Genomic DNA, 20,032 nt, shown 5'->3' with positions numbered 1-20,032 from the left:
CAATCCATCTGTTCCAGGAGCTTTAGCTGTTTTCAATTGTTTAATTGCTGCAATTATTTCCTCAACTGTTATAGGGTAGTTCATTCTTCCTTTTTGTTGACTAGTAATTTTTGAGACTCTTTTCTCTTCTAGATATTTTTCTATAAGTCCATTCTGTATATCATCTTTAGCATATAATTTAGTATAGTATTCTACAAAGACTTCTTTAATCAATTTTTGTTGAGAAATTTCTTTCCCTCCAATATCAATACTCTCAATAGTCCGTATACTCTGCTTCTTCCTTAAGGTGTAGGCCAACCATCTTCCCGGTTTATTAGCATTGCAAAACGTATTATGCTTCGCATATTGTAAATTTGTTGCAGCTTGCTCCGCCAAGAGCATTTGAAATTGATCTTTCAAAAGTTTTATAGCACCAGATATTCTTTCATCTGTTGGGTTTTTAATGAGTAGCTGTTCCTTATTCTTTATTTCTACTTCCAATTCGAGTCTTTTCTTTTGTCGATTCTGTTTGTGTTTAGAGTTCATATAAATGAGTACCCCTCTCATATACGCTTTACTCGCATCCCATACAATTTCAATTGGGGTGCCCTTATTCAAGTTCATCTCAAAAAATTCTTTCATCTGTTTTTTAAGTTCTGTTATATTTTTTTTCATATCTAAACAAATTTTCATTTAATCTCCATGACCTTCTCTCAGTTTTTCCCATCTCAATTTCTATCCATACAGAACTATGATCAGTTAAAGTTCTTGGAAATATCTTTGTTCTTTTTGTTTTAACAAGTAAATCATCTGATAACAAGATAAAGTCAATCCTGGAAAAAGATCTATGTCTATCAGAGAAAAAAGTATAGTCCAATTCTTTTGGGTTATAAATTCTCCAGATATCTTTTAATTCCAAATCTTCTTTCATATCAAAGAAAGTCTGTGGTAGTCTGATCCTTACTTTCGCCAAACTCTTTTTATCTAGTTTAGAATCAATTACTCCATTCCAATCTCCCATTATTAAAATAGATCTATAATCCCATTGCAATATTTTATTATGTAAAGTCTTATAAAAATGATCCTGTTGTTGGTTCGGAGCATAAATTCCAATCAGAAGAATTTGGCCATTTGCTGTATGCAATTCAATTGCAATAAACCTACCACCTTCATCTGCTTCTATAATTTTAGCAGACAATCTTTTATTTACATAAATAACCACACCATTCTTTTTTTCCGAGTTTGAAGCTATAAAATGTGTTCCTAATTTAGAGTTTATCAGGTATTTGTGATCTTGAGTTCGAATATGAGTTTCTTGTAGACAAATTATGTCATTATTAAATTGTCTCAGATATGTAAATAACTTGTTCCTTTTTTGTGGTGAGTTTAATCCGTTAACATTCCAAGATAAAAGCCTAATTGTCATCTTGATCTTTCTGAAGCGATGAGCTGCCTTGCCTCGCTTCTTCTGAGGTCTTCGGCCTTGCTCCCCCCATAGCTTCACTTTGTGTGGTGCTTTTAGCTCCCCCTTTATGTTGACTTACTTGTTGTTGTTTTTCTTTTATTTGCTTGGAGACTGCACGAGTTATACGTTGGTCCATAACTTCAGGTATCCGAGCTAGATCCAAAGCAGCATCTCTTGTTGACAAAATTGGTGAAGATTCTAGCAGGGATTCCTCCATAAGGCCTCCTCCTCCTACAGCTCCCTGCATTTCCACTAATTCCGTCTGCTTGGACTGTTGTTCCCTCTCATGCTGAAATTGCTTTTCCTTATCACTTTTTATCTCCAACATTGTAGATGTACGTGGGGATGATGATCTTTCTTTAAGAATATTATAGTAAAAATATTCCGCCTTCTGAAAAGTATTCAATCGGTGTCCTTCTCCATTATATTTCAAAATTATACCAGTTGGGGCATCCCACCGGAATGGTATTTCTTGCTTTTGCAATTCATTCACTAGAAACCTATATTCTTTTCGATCTTTTAACATCTTAGGTGGTAATTCCTTGTAAACTCCAATTTGAGCTCCCTCCACTTGCACAGAGGAAAGAAAGGATCTTTGCAAAATATCATTTCTTATTCTTCTATCTGTAAAATATATCACCACATCTCTGGGTAATTTTCTTTGTCTAGCCACCCATGAATTTACTCTATAAATTTTATCTATTTTATAGACCACGTCTGCTGGATCAATTTTTAACAGTACAGCCAGGGCATCAGAACAAATCTGTCTCAAATCTTGCCTATCATTCTCTTTTATTCCTCGAAGCCTAATAGCGAATTCCATGGATCAAAACTGTAACATTGTAATTTCATTTTCAACTCTCTGCACTTTATTATCCACATCAACAATTTTAGAATCAGTATCCTTCATTTTAACATTAACTTCTGATTTAAATTCTTCCAGTTTGGAATCCACTTTGCTAATGGTTTCTGCCAAATCAGAAACCACATTTGTCAATTTGTCAGACACCTTGTCATAATTCTCTTTCATTGCCTCTTTAAATTCATTAATTTCTTTCTTCATTTCCTGTTGTGATTTTTGAAATTTATCATCCAGAGCCTGGGTAATAAAGTCCTTCAAACTTTGAACATCAAAGTCCTTTCCCTCACCCTGCTGGCTGGGAGGGGGCTGCTGTTCCGGTTTATGAGTGGGAGATCCCTCCCCTGCAGCCTTTCCTTCCTGTTTCTTTGAAGCCATTCTGCCACGTAAATTAACTTTTCTGAAAAAAGGAAGTCTTTTTTCCTTTGCACCTCCACAAAGTCCTTTGAAAAAGTCCCCCAGATTTAACCAAATTAGAAATTAAGTAAGCTGAAGCAAGCTCAGGTTTATTTTAAAAGGAATTTTTTCTTCCACTCTTCTCTGTTCACTTGCTACAAGCAGTGCTACAATGTAGCTTATTCAAATAACTTTGCAAGATCACTCTCCCTTTCAGCTCGTTAACGCTGGAGCGGCGCCATTTTTTTTCAAGCCGTTCCGCTCACTCTAGCCTTTTCCCAAATCAAAAGTTCAAAAAACAAAGAGTTACTTGCAGTTTCTTGGTTTGGGGGTTGAGGTTGTTTTGTAGCAAAGTTATTTTTCCATCAATTTAGATGTTTGCTGCAGCCGGCTTGCTCTGACAAGCAGAGTCGTCCCACGCCGTCCGGAGTCTCTGCAAGTTGAAAGGGAGCCGCGCCCGTTTCCTCCCCAGTAGCAGACTTCTGGGGGTTCACAGGGGCTCGACCTGCCTCTTGCTTCACTCTTCTCCTCGAATCCTCAGGATTTAGGAGTTTTCAAGCCGCTCCCCTCACTCGGAGCGGCTCTACAGGCGGCGGGGCTGGCGGTCCTTCAAAAACGACCGTCTTCGCCGGTGGCAGACAAAACCCGGAAGTCCTCAAGAACAGAGTTTTGATCCGGTCATAGATGGTTAACATGCTTACATTCTTTTAACAAGCTCCATTCTCACTTTCCCATTACATCTTTTAAAAATAAAAATTTAACACAGAAAAGAACAAGTTTAAACATAAATTGTAGTACCTTAATTTAGACAATTCTAATATATCAATACAATTTTAGCTTCAAATTAAATTTAGCTCATACTTATATCGTTGTATCTATGTCTAGTTCTTCTCCATATTGTCTTTATTTATATCTTTTACCAACAATGTCAATGTAATTATTAACAATATTCTAATCTCCTATTCTAATTATATACCTTACAATTTTATCACCACAATTGTTAAGTTCAAATTCAATAAAACACAATTCTATCTACATCTTAGTTATTTGACCCCTTTTATCAAATCAGAATATCTTAAGCTTTTCCAATTTAATATCCCATTTATCATCTATTACACATTTCATATTATACAGTTTTATCACAAAAACATATTGCTTATTCTCCTCCAGAACACCAACTATTTTAGGCTTATTTTCAGCATTGTCTCATCCCACAACTCTCCTACAGTTGTTTGGCTGATTTCCAGCATTTTAATTAATTTCCCACTTATTTCCTCTGAGTCTCTAACTCTTATCTAGTTGGCGTCCATCACCTCGTATTTTAATTTTCCCTTGCTACATAATTATCTATTAGATTTCAGTTTCTCAACATACTCATCAAAATTAATTCTCATAATAATCATCATTTCCAATATCTATTAAGTTAAATCACAATTTATCATCCTAGACTGTGTACTCCATAATTTCATTCAATAATATGTTAATCAATCATAATCACCAATCTAACCTTTGTTTAAAGCTTACAGTTAAAACATATTACAACAAACAGTAAATTTTCATAAGACTATCTCACATTGATATATGCTCCTCTTTATAATTTTTAACCACCTATACATCAATCTCTGTTTTATTTGCCATCTTTTGTTTTCTGTCTCATTCCAAAAACCCTCCCGTTTTAATCCAAAAAACTTTTATACCTTTAGGCTTTTAAACATTACATTTTAGTTTAATTACATTTAATTTTGTCTATTTTATTTCTTCTTTTCCCTATCTGTCCATAAATGTTCCACTTCAAAATTCATCTGTTCAAATTAAAAGTTCAGTATGTCACTTTAATGCTTTTATAATGGCTGCTCCATGTGTGATGTATCAACTTCCTGTCTTGCATTTCTGTGCCACACCTTATTTTCTGCTAGGCTTGTTAGTTTCCATTGTAAAAAAGTCCAAAAGTCTTCCTTCTTTCTTCTTAGAATCACCCAGAACGGAATAGGAATCTCCAAAGTCCATAAATCTAATATTAATTCCAAAATAGTCAAAGTAATCCAAGATAGAAAGCCATTTAAAATGTTTCTTTTCCAAACGGAAAGGGAAATCTCTTCAATCCACTCTCCTGCTTAGTCACCGCAGACTTCATGGCTATTAATTAGCCATCCGTCTGTCTATCTTCATTAACTTCGTTAGTTTTCAAAGGTATAAATTCCTAAAGAAACATTTCTTCAATCCACTCCAAAAAGAAAAACTAAGAAAAAGTCCAATTTTCCAAATTATTAAAAGCCAATTCTTCTAAGCCAAATTAATTAATGCAAAGTCTGTCTTGGGTCTTTATTTCCGTTTTTTTTTTCCTTTTTAATTTTCAAGCCCCACGGATCTGTAGCCGCTATTTAAGATTGGGGTCTTATTAAAAAAAAAAAAATCCAAATAATCACGTTGTTTTGCCTGGGTTGGTGTCACTCAACCGGCTTCAAAAATCTTGCTCTTTCTTCTTCCTCCTGCACGATCTTGTATCCCGGTCTGCCGCGGCTTTGTGGCAGCCACCATGGCTGCCTACCCCCGCTTCCAACTTTGAGGATTCCCTCTGGCCTCCGAGGAACTTGCCTGTTTCTCTTGGCCCATCGAGGTGCTCCTCTTCACCCCCCATCCCTACAAGATGGGGGTCGGTCCAAAGACCGGTTGGACAGCGGTTTGTCAGTTGCGGTTTTTGCGGGCTCATTAGAGCCCGCTATTTCCCCGACTGTGGCATCTCGGCTCTGGACCGAAATTCTCAATCCTGTCTCCAGGTGCAGAAGTGCATTTCAGACACAACGTGGCATCTGGAGAATTGATCTGGTGAATTTGGATTGAACTACTTCTAATGATGTAAAACATGAAGCTGACGGTCCAAGCAACGTCCCATAAAGGAGCTGTGCTAGCGACTTGGGCACAAAAAGCTTAATAGCAGCAGGGACATAGTAACCTCCCTTTCTGTGGAAACAATTAAGAATGGTGCTCGCTGATCTTCCGGTCTGGCTTCCATCGCCGCCAGACGGTCCTCTGAGACCGCCAGCCCCGTTGCCTGTAAAGAGCCGCCTTTACATCTGAAAGGCGGCTCGAAAAACTCCATTTCCTGAAGGAAATGTGAGACAGAGCCGGCGAGGGCAGGTAGAGCCCTCTGCGAAGTCCTCAGAGTTCTTTTTTTTACTCTTGGGGACGAGCAGGTTGTGGCTCCCTATTTCTGCTCGCCGCTGCTCCGGGCTTCGAGAGAACTCTGCCTTTTTGCAGAGCCAGGCACTGGGACCGGACCAATCAATGAAATTAACAGATCATCTGAATAAGCAGGATGAAATTTGGATCGGGGATCCTAAAATGCAAGTATTCTAACCCCAAGACTGATTTTAAAGTTAATGAAGAGTGAAAGGAGGAAAAAGGAGAGTTTAAAATGGCGACTGGCTGAGGCTTGAGAAAAGCTGAAAGTGAAAGTCCTTCCGTTTGAATAGCTTATAACGTTACAAAGTTATAAAGCTACAAAGTATCTAGCAAAAGTGCTGGTTAGAAGTGCAGAGAAAAAATTCTTATTTCATGTTTCTTCCTTCTTAGAGATTTGTTATTGATACTGTTTGGAGAGAAGTCTTTTTCTTTAAAAGGAAAAAGGAAAAAAAATCTTTTGTGTGGATTTTAAGGTTTTTTTTTTTTTGTTTGTTTTTTGAGATTTGATATTGATCTTGTTTGGGGAGAAGTTTTCTTGCTTTTAAAAGAGTTTGCTGGTGTGGCAGAATGGCGTTAAAACTAATAAAGCCTGACAAACAAGCAGCGGGGGGTGTGTGTTTCCCCATTTACAATTATGTGAACAAGTTCCGAACTTACAGATTCAGCAGAATGGCTTTAATTTAAAAGAATTTGTCCTGGAGGAAATGGCAAGATATTACGAGACTGTGAACCAGAATTTTGAAAAATTTAGGCAGGAAATTAAAGAATTGATACAACTAAAGTATGATAATTTGCAACGAAAGATTGTAACAGTGACTAATGCTTTTTCAGAAATAGTTATAAAGATGGATACAAGTATCAAGTTATTAGAGTCTAAAATGGAGGAAGTTGATGATAAGATTTATAATTTGGATAATAAAATACAAAGAATTGAAAATGATTTGATAAATATTCAAGACAATAGTTTAGAAGTAAAGTCTAAAAAGGAAGCTGGTCATGAGACTTACAATGCAGAAGATATAAAGCAAGGGATTGAAAAAGAAGTTACAATGATGCAATACAGGCTCACGGAATTTGCGGTTAGAATGAGAGGGTTACAGGAAAATAATAGAGATGATTTAAGAAAAATATCTGCTCAAGTTCTGGCCGGGATTTTAAAGGTTCATCCTGAGGAGGTATCTTGTAAGATTGACAAGGCCTATAGAATAAATTCTTGGATTGCAAAGCAAAGGCAATTGCCTAGAGATGTGGTGATTTACTTTACAGATAAAGAAATAAGAAATGATATTGTGCAAAAATCCTAGAAGATATCATATGGATTACAAGCTTAAAGTCTTTTTAAGAGGATTTTATTTATATAAGGGAATATTTTTTAGTGGTGTGGGCAGAAGAATAAAGATACTAAGAATTATTAAGTATGGTAGTCTTGTAGGAAAGTGGGTGGAGACAGGTTAGCTTATTGATTGTTTAGTTTAAGAAAAGGGACATTATGTTTAGATATGAATATATGTAAAAGATTTGAGTTAAGAGATATATTTATGGGGGTGGAGCAAATGGGCAGGCTATGAGTTGAATAAATGTTAAATTAGGATTTATTATATAGTCTTATAGTGGAAGGTTGCTTTGAAATGTTATATTAATATACATAAAAGATTTGATTTAAGCGATATATGTATGGGGGGAGAAAAAGGGAAGATTATGAGCAGAAATTGCTAAACTGGGAGATATAATAATATTATTATGCTAAATTAGGAGTTATTATATAATGTTATAGTAGAATGTTATTTTGAAATGTATAGTATAAGGGGGATATAATAATATTATTAGAAAGAAAGGGTCAGCATAGGGGGGATGGAGTAAGGGGATGGTAAAGTATTATATAATCTGTTATGAATTTGGGTTTTATTTTGAAGAAACCACAGGGGGAGGGGAGGGGGAGGGGGGTTAGGGAGGAGGGGGGGAAAGGGGGAAAAATTGTATTTGAAAAACTTTTTCAATAAAAAAAAAAAAAGAATGGTGCTTGCTGATCTTTAGCCCAGGGGCAGCTGCATGTTTCTTGAACCCTTGGCCTGAATGGCCACCCCCAGGGATTTGAAGGTGCTTCCCTGCTCTATTTTGTGGCCATTTAGATACCATGAATCAAGTTTTGGCCTTTTTGATCTTTGTTTTCTCATCATTTACGCCCAGTTGATTGTAATTGCAGTGCTGGAGAAGGGCTCGCAAGGCTCTTTTAAGGCCCACTGGTGTCCTGGAGAGGATCACAGGGGCATCTGCATAGAGCAGGAGGGCGATGCTTCGGTCACCTATTTTTTGGGTGTGTGTGTGTGATTTGGTTTGTTTAGCCATTTTACCATGCCAGTTATGTAAAAGTTGAAAAGCAGGGGGGCCAAAATGCCCCCGTTTAACCCCCTTTTGAGTTCTAACTGACTTCGAGAGGGACCCCTGCATATCACACCTCACCTTGAGGGATGTTTTAGTATGTAGGGCTGTAAGAGATGAAGAGTAAGAGATGAAGAAGCTGTGGTCAATTGAGGCAGCTTCCAGCTTCTCCCATAGCTTAGTCCTGGGAACCGTATCAAAGGCTGCCTTGAGATCTATGAAGCAGGCGTAGAATGATGCAGGTCTATTTGATATGTATTTTTCCATCAGTTGATGAAGAACTAAGCACTGATCGGTAGTGCCTCTCCCCTCTCTAAGCCCGGCTCCCTCTTCAGCGATCAAATTCTCCAGAGCCAGCCACTCTCCATCTGGAGGTGTTTTCCATCAGGCTGACCAGGGAGAAGATTAGCCTGACAACTTTCTTCTTGATCAACCCATGCTTTCTGGGAATCAACCTCTTGTTTTCAAAGTTTATGAATCATCATTTTTTTTTCTCTGTTCATTTTATTTGTCATCTGCTCTAGAATGTTCCCTATAATTGATCAATTGTATCAATTATATTTTCTCTATGCTTTGTCAGTATATGATGGACAATTTTTTTCTCAAGTTTTTCATTCACTTTTAAAAATAATGATAATATTTGTATCCTAATTAAGCATATTTGCAGATCAGACAATTGTAGAAGAAAGATTCAATGTGGGATAAGAAACAAAGTTTTCTACTTTTCAAATCCCTGGATGTTCCCAATCTAGTTTCATCCCTTTCTGCAGAAGAATGAATTTTTCAATATTTCTGAGAGGAAACTGTACTTGGACCAAAATGGAGAGATAACAGCAGATCTGGGCATTCACGGCTTCTTGGTTTTCCCCAAGGGGGATGTCAGGAGAGAGATTCTGGCGTATTTTGAAAGACAGAGATTTACTATCAACCAAGATGTTCTTTCACAGATAAAGTTACTCAATAAGGTGGGAGAAATTTTGGTGTCTTTTCTGTTTTCCAAAGTCTGAGGTCCCATTTTAAGTGGGCAAAGCAGGGGTGAAATGCTACTGGTTCACTCTGGTTTGGGCAAACTGGTAGTAAAAAATACTTCTAATAGGTAAAAAAAAAAGGTTCCAACGATCGCACAGCATAGCTGTGATCATCGGAACTTTTTTTTTTTTTTACTTTTTAAAGCATTTTTTTACTACCTATTTGCCCAAACCGGTAGTAAAACAAATGCTTTAAAAAAGTTTTTTAAAAAAAGTTGGCCAAGCTCACGAAGTCACATGACCCCACCAAGCCACGCCCACCAAGCCACGCCCACAGAACCTGTAACAACAATTTTTACATTTCACCACTGGGGCAAAGCCTGGAGTCTCCAGGGTGGTTGGCCTCCCATGCCAGGTGGTGTCATCTCATGGAAGCTCTTCAAGAGACGGGACCTAAGTGGAGTGGCTTTGCCATGTTTTATGGAAACCTTTCAAGATCTTACTGGTCAGAGGTTTCTTCATCACAGTTTAATTTCATATTAAAAAATCTAATGGAATAAAAGTTTCCTAAATCTTTTACAGTAAACTTTATTCTCAGTTTTAAGATGAATATATCATCATATTTAAATCTTTTTTTCAATTCCATCCCTCTAGACTTTATTAAATGGAAAAGTACTTTATTGTAATGTTAAATTCCGAAAGCAAAAGGGAGGAACTAAAGGAAGAATCTGCCAGTTGTTTTACCTCCTGCATCTGTTTAGAAGTAGTCAGAGGTTTCATATTTACCCCAATGAAAACCAGAGGCTACTTATCTCCATCCATTTCTCCCTCCATTTGAGTCCTAACACCTTTTCTTTGTCATTCCTTGTTTTTCTGCTCAGTCCCTGCCTCAGTCCAAATGTGTGGAAAGTTGCCATCCTGGATTTGTCAAGAGGGCTCGAGAAGGAGAGCCAGTTTGCTGCTACGACTGCGTTCCTTGTCCCGAGGGGACCTTCTCCACTCAGGAAGGTGGGTCACACTGAGGAAAATGGGAGGCTTTTTGGAACTGGATCCAAATTAAAAAACAGATTGAAGCTCACCTGGTTTTTTATTTTTAACCTGCACAATTTCTTATCTAAATGGAAGTAAATCAAAAAGACTTGGAAGGAGGGACTGGGAAAGAGATGGGAGGAGGGGGTGGCAGACTGGGCAAGCTTTACTAACAGCAGAGGAAATATCTCTTCTGCTTTTTAGTTTGGATATGTGCTGCTAAATTTATCTTTCTAGGAACATCTTTGAAACTTGATGAATTGTTATATGTCCACCTTCTGAAAGGCCTTCAGAAGTTGTGGGAGCTTCATCACTGGAGGCTTTCAAGAAGACTGCCATTTGTCAGAAATGATGTAGGGTCTCTGCTTAGGCAGGGAGGAGTGGACTAGATGACCTATAAAGTCCCCTCCAACTCTGTTGATCTGTAATCTGTATATTGGCCTCCCCTTGAGGATCACTGAGAAGGTCTCACTGGTCCATAATGTGGTGCTGTGGATAGTTATGGGGGAAACTCATTACACAAAGAGTCTGCCAGTCATGTAGATCAGGGGTGTCAAACTCAATTTCATTGAGGGCCTCATCAGGATTAAGTTTGTCCTTGGGGGCCCGAGGTGGGTGTGGCTGGGGGGCTAACTCGATATCACTCGTGTCGAGGGTGCCTGTGGTGGCCTGAGTGCTCTGCCAGTGAAGACAGAGCTTGGGAGGGCTGCGTGGACTTGAGTTTGACATCCCTGATGTAGATCAATCAATCAATCAATCAATCAGAATTGAGCTAGAAGGGACCTTGAAGGTCTCTTAGTCCTACCCCCTGCTCAAGCAGGAGACCCTATACCATTTCAGACAAGTGACTATTCAGTCTCTTCTTAAAAACCTCCAATGTTGAAGCACCTACAACTTCTGGAGGCCAGCTGTTCCACTGGTTAATTGCTCTCACTGATTGGAAGTTTCTCCTGAATTCCAGGTCACTTCCAGATGTTACAAGATACAATTCCACTTTTTCCATCAGATGCGTCCCAAAGAAGGATTCCAGTACCAAGCAATTGTCCAACTGCTCCATTTCAGATGGACCTTGATTGGCCTCTTTGCTTCAGACACAGAAGAGGGAGAGAATTTCATGAGGACTTTCCTTCCTGTACTTGACAGGAATGGAATTTGTCTTGATATATCACAACAATTTTCACCATCTGAACATACTTTCTATCAGGTTCGCCTGATACGCCAGTTGCGCCCCTTTCTGGATCGGGACTCTCTATGCACGGTCACTCATGCCCTCGTTACTTCCCGCCTTGACTACTGCAACGCTCTCTACATGGGGCTCCCCTTGAGGAGCACTCAGAGGCTCCAACTGGTGCAGAATGCGGCCGCGCGGGTACTTATGGGGGCGACATGGCGCTCCCACGTGACACCTCTCCTGCGCGAGCTGCATTGGCTTCCAGTGGGCTTCCGAGTGCGCTTCAAGGTGTTGGTTCTCATCTTCAAAGCGCTCCATGACTTAGGACCCGGTTACTTACGAGACCACCTTCTGCCTCCGATAACCTCCCACCGGCCAACACGCTCCCACAGAGAGGGCCTCCTCAGGGTGCCGTCTGTCAGGCAATGTCGGCTGGTGACCCCCCCGGGGAAGAGCCTTCTCTGTGGGGGCACCCGCCCTCTGGAATGAGCTACCCCCAGGGATACGACTAATCCCGGACCTCCGGACCTTCCGCCGGGCCCTGAAGACTTTTTTATTTCAGCAAGCCGGGCTGGGTTAAATTTTTAATTGGGTAAATTTTATGGGTAAGGGGTTTTAAATTGGAGAAGCGAAAGATAATTTAATTTTGTTTTAATGTATTTTAATATTTGTATTGTGTGTTTTTAATTCTGGCTGTTCACTGCCCCGAGTCCTTCGGGAGAGGGGGCGGTATAAAAATTTAATAAATACTAAATACTAATACTAATACAGCCCCCCCTCAGGGATGCCATCTCTAAATGGAGACAAGTCAATGTCTTTGTTCTTCTCATAGAACATGTTTCCTGAAAGAAACAGGAAACCGGTATGTACCTTATTAGAAAGCAAGACAAAGGCCAGTGAACATGCAAGACAGGACATTTATTATAACTTTGCAAAGTGACTTTTCCCTCACAGGAAGAGAAAAAGCAATTAAGCCATCTTTTTGCAGATCTTTATACATTTTCAAAATACACAGGTCTGATTACAACAAGATACAAGCATGTCCCTAGAGTCGAGTTTCAGATCTTATATAACATATTTTGCACATGTTCTGCCCCCTGGAAAATCCCCACCTTTCCAGTAAAAAATACCCTACTCAAAAATATTGCTTACACTTGTGATAGCATTATATGTGTACTTCCCCTTATTAATGAGGGCACGTTGACCCAGAAGATTTCCTGCAAAACAAGCATATCCTAAGAACATGGAAGCATTATATACAGGAATTATACAGTTCCTTTTCTCATGTTCCTAGGTCTTATTATGTTCTCTTAGCAAAATTATATAATCAGGTTATACAAGGTAAAATAAGGCACTTAAAATGGCGTAGCTCAGGCTATACTTTTTACAGGAATAATCCTTATGTCTCTCATTTCCCCTTGGACCAGAATTCTTCCTTTCCATTTAACACTTAGGTGTTTGCCAAGACCCATTGAAGGGAGAGTCCGGATCCTCACAAATTTTAAAGACTGTACAATAAACAAGCGCAGTCTTTTCAAATCCATCCATAGTATTTGGAAGTTTGGTTATCTGTCAAAAAAAAGGCCAAAAGATGATGCCTTTGAACCCCATTCCTTTGTGGAACTCTTGTCTCCATCCATTTCTACCTCCATTTTCTATGGATGGAGAATCTTAACATCTTTTCTTTGGCATTCCCTTTTTTCTGTTTAGTCCCTGCCTGAGTCTAAATGGAGGAAAATTGTCATCGTGCCAGTTTGCTTCTAGGACTGCGTTCCTTGTCCGGAGGGGATCATCTCTGCTCTGGAGGGGTTGCGAGGAGATGGGAGGAGGAGGAGGCAGACTGGGCAAGCTTTACTAACAGCAGAGGAAATATCTCTCCTGCTTTTTAGTTTGGATATGTGCTGCTAAGTTTACCTTTCTAGGAACATCTGAGTTCTTTGAAACTAGATGAATTGTTTTAGGTCCACCTTCCGAAAGGCCTTGTAATCCACTGTATATTGGATCCTCCCCTTGAGGATCACTGAGAAGGTGTCACTGGTCCATAATGTGGGTCTGTGGATAGTTATGGGGGGAACTCATTACACAAATAGTCTGCCAGTCATGTGCATCAATCAATCAATAATCAGAACAGGAAAGGAGTTTGGAGGTCTTTTAATCCTACCCCCTGATCAAGCAGGAGACCTTATGCCATTTCAAAGGAGTGACTGTTTAATGAAATTGTTAAGAAATACTTCTTGGAAAATGCCTCTGGTATCAGCTGTTATCCAAAGAAGGTATTTTCTGCAAGATAAAAGGACAGAATATTAAAGAAATATTGCTTTTTTTGCTTTCTCAGATACCGAAAAATGCACCAAGTGCCCAGATTATAAATACCCAAATAAGGACCGAGTTCAGTGTATCCTCAAAGTTATAACCTTCCTGTCTTATGAAGAACATCTGGGCATCATCCTGGTCTCTTTTGCCCTACTCTTCTTCCTAAACTCAGGCCTTGTTTTAATCATCTTTATTAGATACCGAGAAACTCCTCTTGTCAAAGCCAACAACAGGGACCTCTCCTACATCCTCCTGGTCTCCCTCCTGCTTTGCTTCTTGTCTCCTTCCCTCTTCATTGGTCAACCAAAGAAAGCCACCTGCCTTCTCCGACAAACGGTTTTCAGCCTCATCTTCTCAGTTGCCGTTTCTTCTCTCTTGGCCAAAACCATCACGGTGGTGCTGGCTTTCCTGGCCACAAAACCAGGAAACCGAGTGAAGAGATGGTTGGGGAAGAGCTTGGCCAACTCCATCATCCTTTGTTCTTCTGCTGTCCAAATTCTCATCTGCTCCATCTGGCTGGGAGTTTCTGCCCCCTTCCCTGACTCTGACCTCCACTCCCAGCCTGGAGAGATCATCCTGCAATGCAACGAAGGGGCCGTTGTCATGTTCTACGTCACCCTCAGCTACATGGGCTTCCTGGCTGCCATCTGCTTCACGGTGGCTTTCCTGGCCAGGAACCTGCCTGGGGCCTTCAACGAAGCCAAGCTGATCACCTTCAGCATGCTGGTCTTCTGCAGTGTCTGGGTGACTTTTGTGCCCACCTACCTGAGCACCAAAGGGAAATACATGGTGGCTGTGCAGGTCTTCTCCATCCTGGCCTCCAGTGCTGGTCTGCTGGTCTGCATCTTCATCCCCAAGTGCTACATTATCCTTCTGAGGCCAGACCTCAACACAAAGGAGCAGCTCACAGCCAGAACAAATGTAAAAACGTGAGATATAACACCATTGTGATATTGGAAGAATTGTTAAAGTTTCTTTTATTTGAAAGGAGATATTAATTCTTTCCATTTAGATAGTATACAGGAGTCAAAGAAAATCATTTCTATATGTTTCAAAATGGGAAATTATTGAATGACTGGAATTCTTCTAGCTCTCTTCCCTTTCAGCTCAATAAAGAGAACTCTGTAAGTGTCATTCAGTGAAATTTGCTGTTCAGCAACAGCTTCTGAATGTGACACCTTATAAAAAATAATTTGGGCACTTGTTCCTACAGCTAAAAGTGTGTGTGTGAGAGAGAGAGAGCAGGAAAAGAGGTCAGGAGGAAGCTGTGGGAACCAAGCACCAGCCTGTTGCCTGATCCTCTCCCTGAGAATGCTGGAATTATGTGATATCCCATGTTTGACCGGCTCTCAGCTGGGGAGGGAAATTTTCATCTCTCTTATATAATTCTTTCTTGATTTCCTGATTAAAACCTCCTTTGCAGAAAGTGTTCAGCAGAAAAGCTTCTGGGATTTCAGTTTGGGATTGGTTTGGGGTTGTTGTTTTTTGTATGTGCTTCACACCAAAATAATAAATAAATATTAAAGTGTATTAAGAAATTGCCACTATTTTTTTTCTTTCATCAACCGTAGAATTAAAATAGCAGTTTTAGCAGAAATTATAATTTCTACCTAAAGCAATTTCTCTGCTCTTCTTCCAAGATTGTCTTGTCTGTGAAGGGCTGGAGAAGATGTCCAGAGAAAGGGGACCTTGAACTCTCCCCAGGAGGAGGTTGAGGGGATCCTGTCTAAAGGCAGCCGCATCACTGAACAGGTCACAAACCTTCAATGCTGCATAATATTCATCCAGGTCCAAGAAGGGGGTGAATAGAGGGGGGCGGGGGACTTCCAGATTCCTAGGAAGAGACACCCATGGAAGCTGTTCTGCTCTCCAACCACACAGATTGCTGATGAATTGGGATTCAATTTTTATGTCAAATTATGTTGCAAATTCCATTCTAAGGAGATAAGAAAATCTCTGATGGATCAGACCAAGATCAGTCTAAGATTCACAGTGACCACACAAATTCCTCTGGTTCTCTCACAAGCAGAAGGCAGAGAGACTTATGGCTTTGCCCAACATGGAACTGGTATTTTCCCACAATTTCACTTTCCTCCATCAAACCACACAATATTGGACACTTGGCCATCTCACACTCTAGGAATCCCCAATTCTGATATCCCACATCAATCTGAGAATATTTTTCCAAGTTTCACACCCCCAATCAAAAAGTACTAAAGCAGGATTGGAACAGAGGTGGGTTTCAGCAGGTTCTGACCAGTTCTGGAGAACCGGTAGCGGAAATTTTGAGTAGTTCGGGGAACCGGTAAACTGCACCTCTGACTGGCGCCACCCCCATCTTTTCTCTCCCTCTGGAGTGCCAGCTGATCGGGAGGGAATGGGGATTTTGCAGTAACTTTCCCCTGCCACACCCACCAAGCCAAGCCACCTCTAGTAGCATTTTAAAGTTAATTCTTGCTCTCTTTCCTTGCCACACATATTTCCATGTTATTTTCTTCAGCTCTTCAAAGGATTTTTTTCTCCAGTTTTATTGGTATAGTTTGAAATAAAAATTATATTTTTGGTAATACATTCATTTTTATTAATGTTATTCTACCCATTAGTGATAACTGCAAGTTTCTCCATTTCTTCAGGTCCGTTTCGGTTTGTTTTTTATTTATTTTTTATTTATTTATTTATTAGATTTTTATACTGCCCCCTCTCCCGAAGGACTCGGGGCAGTGAACAGCCAAAATTAAAAAACATACAATATTAACATTAAAATACGTTTAAAACAGAATTAAATCCAAAATGGCTCCCCAATTTAAAACGCTTTACCCATGACCCTATAAATAAGACGAATTTAAAATTTAAAATTTCCACATTTAAAAAGGGGGAAGATTTAGGCCAGGCCAGCTTGATAAAATAGAAAAGTCTTCAGCGCGCGGTGGAAGGTGCGCAGATCCGGGATCCTACCTATCTCCGGGGGGAGGTCGTTCCAAATCGTAGGTGCCCCCACAGAGAAGGCTCTCCCCCTAGGGGCCGACAGCCGACATTGTTTGGCCGACGGCACCCGGAGGAGCCTCTCTCTATGGGAGCGTACTGGCCGGTGGGAGGCTATTGGTGGTAGCAGGCGGTCCCATAAATAACCAGGTCCTAAGCCATGGAGCACTTTAAAGGTGATAACCAGAACCTTGAAGCGCACTCGGAAGACCACCGGGAGCCAGTGCATCACCACCCGCGCTACCACCAGTTTATAATTATTGTCTTCCTTGAGCGTTGCACATCTTGATGTCAGATGGATGCCCAAATATTTCACTTTCTTCACAATTTGGATATCCAGTTTCTCCATCATCTCCTTTTTTTGATTTTCTCTCATATTTTTAACTAATATTTTTGTCTTATCTTTGTTGATTTTCAGTCCTGCTACTTTCCCATATTCTTCTATTTGCTCTAATAGTTTTGGTGCTGTCTCTATTGGAGCTTCCATGATAAACACCAAATCATCCGCAAATGCTTGTAGTTTATATTCTTCTTTTTTTGATTCTCATTCCTTTTATTTCCTTTTCCTGTCCACTTTTCTATTTAAAACCTCTAATGTCAATATAAATAATAACGGAGATAAAGGGGATCCTTGTCTTGTTCCTTTTCTGATATCTATTTTCTTTGTCATTTCACCTTTGCCCGCTTGGTCTCTTTATATAGTTTGGATCCTATTTATGAATCTGTCTCCAAAATCCATCATTTTCAACTGTTTTATCATAAATTGCCATAATTCACGTTGTCAAACGCCTTTTGTGCATCTGAAAACAGCAGCGCTATTTGCTTCTCTGAGGGTAATTCATAATATTCTGATTCTGGGGAGCCAGGAGGGGATCGAGGGGAGAAGCTCTGGCCTTGGGACTCAGGGGCTCAGCCGGCCTGAGGGGGAGACAGGGAGGCCCTGAGGAAACTCCGGGGCTTCAACCAAGGTGGACTTTATTCAAGCAGCCAAAAGAAGAGATTAAGTTCCACACACAGAACAGAGTTTAGAAAGGGATGAAAAAAGCCACGAAGAGAATTCTAGCTACATCCAGTTTCCTCCTTTCCCTCTTTCTACTGGAGGTTCCCACCACAAAATGGAGGAGGCTGCGCTTTAGCTGTCCCTCTCACTGCCTGTAGGGGGCAGTCTGCAGTCTGGCCTTTAAGCCACACCTGGCCTCCGCAGGCAGTGAGAGGGACAGCTAAAGCTGGAAAAGACCCCGCATCCTCCATTTTGTCACCTACTTCCCTTTTTGGAGAGGATTCTTTTGCCCTCCGTAAAGAGGGGAGGAGTTAGAATAATGGACAAATGGAGTCGAAAGAGACCTCAGAGGTCATCCCTCCAACTGCCCAGTGAAGTGTTTACTAGAGCGTCTTTCTCAGCCTTAGCAACCTGAAGAGGTGTGGACTTCAACTCCCAGAATTCCAGTCAGCACTCAGGGTCCTTCCTCCACCGGGTCCTTCCATGAGTTAGCGGTCCCTCTCACTGCCTGTAGGGGGCAGCCTATACTCTGGCCCTTAAGCCATACTTGGCCTCTGCAGGCAGTGAGGAGGACACCTAAAGCTGGCAAAGACCCCTGTGTTCCTTTAGGTACATTTTCACAAGGCCTTTTGGATACGAATAATATTTAATCTTTTGTGGTATTTCCCTCTCAGCTCCCCTTCATCATCTGGGCCTGGAGAGGAAAACCTGGACTCTCTGGAGCTTCCATTCCAGATCCAAGGGGCGACATTTCAATTTGGGCTCCGCCCCCACAGAAGAATTCAACTCCCAGAATTCTCTTGGCAGCTTTAAGACTTCTGGACTTCAAGCACGGCTGGCTGGAGAATTCTGGGAGTTGAAGTCCACAAGCCTTAAAGCTGCCATGTTTGGGGGCCCCTGGACTACAAGGCCTCCAAAGTCCCTTTAAGCTCTGTTATTCTCTTATTCCTAAGCTAAATAGCTGAGACCAGAGGTGGGTTGCTCCCGGTTCTCCCCAGTTCAGGGAGATGGCAGGCAAAGCGCATGGACGAAGGGAACCGGTGGTAATAGCGGTTGGAACCCACCACTGGCTAAGACCCTCACTGGGACCCTCCCTCTTTTGCTCCCTCCGGACTGAGGAGTTCGAGAGCTGCCTCCAGACGTTCCTCTCAAGGAGAGTTTTAGAACCCTTCAGTTGAAAGTTCTTCATGTCTCCTTTCCCTGAAGACCCCATTTCATTTGGACTTTAATCCCAAACTGAATGGCCTTTTGGCATTTCTCTTGACGCTTCTCCAAAATGCACCCCCAAGAAGCCCCATCTCTCTCCCCCTCCCCCTTTCTCCCTCCCTCTCCCTCTCCCTCTCCCTCTTTCTCCCTCCCTCTCCCTCCCCCTCCCCCTCCCTCTCCCCCTCCCTCTCCCTCTCCCCCTCCCTCTCCCACACAGAGAGAGGTTGGCTTGGGTCTCTCTCTCCCACCCTCCTTCCCTTCTGCTTCAGGCTTGGAGAGTCTGCCAGGGCTGCTCCTCATCTGGCAAGGCTGAAGGGGAATCGGGGGCTGGAGCCAGGTGAGGGTCTCATCTCTGCCACAGGTGAGGCTCTCGGAGAGACTTTCTGGCAGGCAGCCAAGCCTTCTCCTCAGCCTCTCCGCACTCAGGAGAGATGCAGCTCTACCGCCCAGCGGAGGCAAAGCTGCTCATTTTCTACAAACCATTTGCAGGGATTTTTTTTTAAAAAAAATATTTTCCCTAGGAAGTGGGGGGAGGGGGCTACCGAAATGGGCATCGTGCCTCTGCCTGGGGGGAGACTCTCCACCCCGCAAAAGCCAACGGCTTGAAAGCGGCTCCTCTGCCCCCCCCATTCCCCCGCCGCCTTCCCCGAACCCCTCCCCCCATGGCAAAGGCGGCGTGCCGTTCAGGAGGGAAACGCCTGGAACGCAGTGAAGCCCCCCGACTCACCTCCGGCTGGCAGGCTGGCTGATGGGGGCAGAGGAGAGGCGGGAGAGCCGATCGGAGGGAATTGCAGGGGCTCCAGGATGCTGCGGCTGCCCTCGCTCGCCCTTTGCCTGCCTTCCCTCCGCAGGGCTCGCTCGGGCTCCCCCCTCCCCGGTCCAGCTTGCCTGCAGGCGGAGCCCCGGTGCCTTGTGCGAGGCCGCTGTCGGAGGAGCCGGTGGGGGCTCTTTGCATCCTTTGGTCCGGCTGTCCGGGGAGCGTGGCTTCCTCCCTTCCCTCCAGCCTTTGCCCAAAGCCCCGTGCTGCACCGGGAGCCCAAAGTTTGCATTTCTTCCCCCTCCGACCCGCACGTACCTTGGGACCCTTTCTCTCCCCCCCCCT

At 41.9% G+C, this 20,032-nt stretch overlaps 1 protein-coding gene across 1 annotated transcript in view; it reads right to left on the bottom strand.

Annotated features, from left to right (window-relative positions):
* The window catches only part of LOC148111939 (vomeronasal type-2 receptor 26-like), a 271,952-nt gene extending 252,268 nt beyond the window's left edge, over positions 1-19,684 (bottom strand). Inside the window, exon 1 of the mRNA XM_087879173.1 lies at positions 19,658-19,684. The gene's annotated coding sequence lies outside the window, so the exon portion shown is untranslated. The remainder of the gene's footprint in view (positions 1-19,657) is intronic.
* Between the last annotated feature and the right edge of the window lie 348 nt (positions 19,685-20,032).

This window comes from Pantherophis guttatus, chromosome 15 (genome assembly GCF_059756535.1).
Source record: "Pantherophis guttatus breed Tessera chromosome 15, ASM5975653v1, whole genome shotgun sequence".
Lineage (NCBI taxonomy): Eukaryota > Metazoa > Chordata > Lepidosauria > Squamata > Colubridae > Pantherophis > Pantherophis guttatus.
This window is presented reverse-complemented; position numbering and strand designations above follow the sequence as displayed.